Source organism: Nylanderia fulva, unplaced genomic scaffold (genome assembly GCF_048542155.1).
Source record: "Nylanderia fulva isolate GAGA-0341 unplaced genomic scaffold, ASM4854215v1 Scaffold27, whole genome shotgun sequence".
Lineage (NCBI taxonomy): Eukaryota > Metazoa > Arthropoda > Insecta > Hymenoptera > Formicidae > Nylanderia > Nylanderia fulva.
The window spans coordinates 2,865,428-2,870,906 of NW_028190336.1; positions in this window are offsets into that span (position 1 = coordinate 2,865,428).

Consider the following 5,479-nt stretch of genomic DNA (forward strand, 5'->3'; position numbering starts at 1 on the left):
TTGATTCACGCTTGAGTAAGGGTCATTAGCGTTGACTTTGGCTGTTGTAGAGACCTTGATGCGTTCATATTTTATATTTTCTTATATACATATATATATAGGTAATTTTTGATTGTTGGTATTGTTATCTGTTATTTCTTTGGTGAGTTATTGATTCAAGTCATTGATCCGTCAAAATTTAACTAGAAATTAGGGTAATATTTTATAATATATATACAGATATCATAGATTTAGATTTAAATTAAGTTTAAAATTGAATTAAATATATAGTATTGCATAGTTTATAACATCATTAGTTTATAACATCATTAGTCTATAATATCATTAGATTATAATATCATTAGCTTTTCTTAAAAATGGCATATCTTGTTGACATTGAGGAATACATTGATGAATTGATGAGTAGTAATGTCACTCCAGAAGAAATAGTACTTAAAACAACTAGCATCCTGTATGCTTTAGAAGCTGAAACGAATAGTTATGATGCTAGGAATAGAATTAGATCCTCTATTGCATGTGCCAAATTGCTGTATGATTTTGGGCAAAAGATGTTTTTTGCTAAAACATACTTGATACATAAAGTCAAATTATTAGAAGTGCGTGGCGATGATGCGAGAGCAGAGATTAGTATGCTTCGTGCCCTGTCTCCTCCTCACAGTGAAGGGTCGTCAAAGAACCTCGAATTGAGTAATATTAAGGATGCAATTGCTCTGGATGTAAAGATTATAAAGGAAATCGATAAATCTCAAATGGTGTTTCTCAATGTCAGTAAAGAACTAGAAATGGAGAAGAGAGTTCTTAATCAGCTAGACGAAGAGTTAGTCGGCATGTCTAGTTTTGAATGCGAAGATCCGTCAATGCCGCTAATAATGGAACCAAATTACAACCCGGGTTCTCTGCAGGTTGAGCAAGCTTGTAGTCGAGTTGCCTATTGCTCTATGGGAAGGAAACCCAGAAAAAAAACCACAAATATATATAAAATGGCTAGTACAATGGAAAACGAGATAAACTTAATGTCACAGGAGGTTTTCGGAGCCTCCAGTGATCGGCGCAGTGATGAGCCTGACATTGCTGGGTCGTTATCGAGCAAGGGCACTGCTGGTGTGGTGTCAGAAAGCGCACCAGTAGTCGAAGCTACTTCTGACCTAAAAAATAAAAGAAAATCCCCTCCATCACCTTATAAAGAGGATGAGATGGTGGAAGATAGGCCGATAAAAACTAGAGTCGTAACAAAAGAAGATAATATAGTAGAAGAAGAAAACAAGGATAGTGAGACAGATAAAGATAAATACGTTAATTCGGATGATGAACAAATAAATAGACTGCTTTCATCATCCCCTGTTGAGGAAAAAAGGATAACTAGAAGTACAATTAAAAAGCAAGAAATTACTACTGATAAGTTTCAAAAATTTAAAGAAGTTAGAAAAGAAAAATTAAATAAAAGTCTAGGTGAAAGCAGTACTAGCAAAATGTCTGGAATAATAGACAGCGGATCTAGCGATGAAATGAATAAACTAGGTAAAACGAAAATATTTGAAAGAAGCGTAGATCAAATCATAAAAGATGTACATAGAGACACGATTGAGTCAAGTTCCGGTGAAGGCAGCTTTAAATCAGTTGGAAAAACTCCAAAATCTAATAGAGTGATTAGACAGAGAAAGAGGACTGAGGCCTCTGACTCATTTATTGAATTGGACTCTGATGAGGATGCAGAATACACTCCGGGTGGCAGAAGCACAAACAAAAACTTATCGGAGAAAAACAAAAAAAAGAAGAGTAAGGCTAAACTCTCGACTGCAACGGTCAAAAAGACAAAGGTCAAAGAAGTAGTATCCAAAGATGAGGCTGAGCGAGAAATTCAATATGATATTGAAAAATGGCTTGAAATGGATGCAGTAATACTGGGTAATCGCAACTTGGATTATCTGAACGAGATTGACAGGCAGCGTAGGATTTGCGGTAATTTGGCAGGACATGTTAACGGAAAAATAAAAGACTGTGCTGAGGTTTCTGCAAATATTACTAAGGCTATGATTGAGAAATTAACAGCCATTGGCGATGTTTGTTTTCTTAAGAAGGAAAACTATAGGTTAACTATGGATGTTAAGGAACTTAAGAGGAAGGATGAGAGGCAAACTCGTGAGATAGAAGAATTAAGAAGAAATATTATAAGGTTAGAAAGAGAAATGAACGCAATCAAAGAAGGATGTGGACCCTTTCCTTCTACGGCTAAAACTACTTCACCTAAAGAACAGACTAAAATAATTGAAACATCTTTTTATAAAAATAATAATAAAAACAGTAATAGTAATAGTAATAGTAATAATAATAATAATAGTAAATTTAAACCTATAAGAACTAGAATTGTAAATAATACTTACCTGGAACAGCAAAGTAGCACTCCTGGATGCTCATTGGATGATGAATACATGAATAGACATGTTGAATGGCCTCAAGATTCGGAGGCAACGGATTGGATGATTCCTGGACCTACAAGAAAAGAACTAGAACTAAAAAACAAAGAGTATAAAACTATTAAAAAAGACTATGATAATAATAATAATACAATTAGGAAGCCATATGTAAACAAAGGAATTAAACTACTGGAAAATAAACAACTGGTTCCCCCACAAAGCGACTGGAGATTAGTGAATAATAAAAAAGGTATACGCAAGGAACGACTAATATCTTATGATTCGGATAGATTTGATACTCAAAAGTCGAGCGTATCGGATAGGGGATTTAAAAAGTCCTCCTATATAAATGAAAACGTAACAGGAAATAAGAGTTATAAGGTTAACAACGAATATAAATTAAGAAGAAGATTCGTTAAACCTGCAGTTGTCACAATAACGAACAAACCGGAGAGCAACTTATCGTACGCGCAAATCCTTAGTAAGGCTAAGGAAGTTGTTGATCCGAAAGAATTAGGCATTGAGGGTATGCGTATGAGAGTAGCGGTTAATGGTGCTATTATATTAGAGATCCATGGCCCGCAAGGGAAAGCTTTGGCCGGGAACCTCTGCAGCAAGCTTCGGGAATCACTAAAGGAGGATGTTAAAGTGAACAACCCCGTTGCAATGGGCGAATTGCGCATTAGAGGTATCGATCTAGATACCACACAAGAGGATATTAGAGCAGGTTTGGGACAAGCCGGTAAATGTTCGAGTAATGTATTTAAAATTAATAATATCAGTGTAATGCGCGACGGCATGAAGGTTGCATGGGTTCAATGTCCTCTTGAAGTGGCAGCTGGAATTGCAGAATTAGGTAAAATTACGCTAGGGTGGACAATTGTTCGCATAGAATTATTGAGAAAACGCCCTGTTCAATGTTTTAGATGTTGGGGTTTTGGTCACGTGAGAACAAATTGTAAGTCAGATACGGAAAGAACAGGTAGATGTTTTCGTTGTGGCTCGGAGGGTCACGCAGCTCGTTTTTGTTCTGCACCTCCAAAATGTGCAGTGTGTCAGGCACTTAAAAAAGATTATAGGCATAGGATGGGTTCACCTGTATGTCTTGGCAATCAAGGTTTTCTCAGCGGTGTGGTTAATCTACGCAAATTTTCACGAGGACTAGGTGATCAACTATGAGTCTTTCTGTAGTTCAGATTAACTTAAACAGATGCTGGGAATCATTTGATCTCCTAAAACATCACATGAAAGAACTTAATATTGATGTCGGTTTGGTAGCTGAACTCCCTGGCAGATTGTCCGATAGCAGCCATTGGATCACGAGTGAGGATAGGCTCTCAGCTATAATCTGGAGAGGTGAGAATTCTGGTCCTAATTGTAGATTTTTCTGCAAAAAGAAGAATCTAGTTGCTGCTAGATATGGAGAAATAGGATTAGTGTCTTGTTACATCTCTCCTAATGTAAATTTAGACATGTACGAGGAGTTTTTAGATGACCTCACAGTGTGTGTTAGGAGTCTAGACTGCCCTACTATAATAGGAGGTGATTTCAATGCGAGATCATACTTGTGGGATTCTAGATCTAGCAGTAGAAGGGGAGAATTAGTAGAGAATTGGGCTGCAATGCTGGGTCTCTGTATAATGAATCAGGGTGACATTTCTACGTGTGTGAGATCGCAGGGCAGCTCGGTAGTTGACCTGACATGGTTCACTCACAATTTGGTCAATAGACTTAATAAGTGGTCAGTTGTGACGGACATGGAATCTCTCTCGGATCACCGATACATAATGTTTAGTATAAATTTGAATAAACAAAATAAACATTCTGGTAGTAATATATGGAATAAGGTAAGATTCAATTTTAAAAAAATGGACAAAGAAATGTTTGCAAATGTTGTTGAACTTTTAATGGATGTTAAAGTTCCGGAAAACACAATAAATTCTCCGGAAAAATATACTGAATGGTTCTTATGTGCAATTAAAGATGCATGTAAAGTTTCTACACCTAAAGTCTCGGTAAGGGACAAGAAAAAACATGTGTATTGGTGGTCTGATGAGATCTCCGAACTGAGAAGAAAGGCAATTTCTGTTAGGAGGAGGTTTACAAGAGCTAAAAGGAAACAGCAATTGCTACAGTTGGCTAGCCTTGAGGTCCAGTACAAACATGCTAGGAAGGCCCTTAAGATGGCAATTAGGAATAGTAAGAACCGATCATGGTTGGAGTTGATCGCGACTATAGATGAAGACCCTTGGGGTCTACCATATAAGATAGTAATGGGAAAATTGCGCAGGTCCAGCCCTACCCTATCGGAAGTTATAGAGTCAGAAACCCTGGACAAGCTGTTGGAATCCTTATTTCCGAACAATGTTTTGTGTGCGGCTCCTGCATTTGCTGTAAATGAATGGGATGAATCATGGGATGTCGGTATTGATGAGATCAGAGAGCACATTGTTAGACGTAGGGCTAGAAATGTTGCTCCGGGTCCGGACAATTTAAAATCCGTTGTATGGAGAAATATACCATATATTGCTGTTGAACACATGGCAAATCTTTTCACATCATGTTTTCGAGAAGGGATTTTTCCGTTAGCTTGGAGAAAGTCGACACTTGTGTTAATTCCTAAAGGTCCTATTGATACGATGGAGGACATCAGGGCTCGTCCAATTTGTCTGCTAGATGAAATCAGCAAATCATTGGAAAGAGTAATAGCAGATAGGATAAATAAATGGTTAATGGAGAATGTTGAATCGTCGCTTTCGGATAATCAATTCGGTTTCAGGAGATGGCGTTCAACAGTCGATGCTCTTAGACGTTTGAAGGAATACACTGAGCGTTCAATCAAGGGTGAGGGATACTCGATAGCGGTGGGACTGGACATTGCGAATGCTTTCAACTCCATTCCATGGTCGGTCATTCTGGAGGCTATGAGAGAGAAGGGTATTCCCCAATACCTATGTAGGATGGTATCTAGTTACCTTTCTTGTAGATCCATTTTGTATAAGGATGTAAATGGTGCACAGTTGAGTAGATCGGTCAGGGCGGGTGTTCCTCAGGGGTCGGTTTTA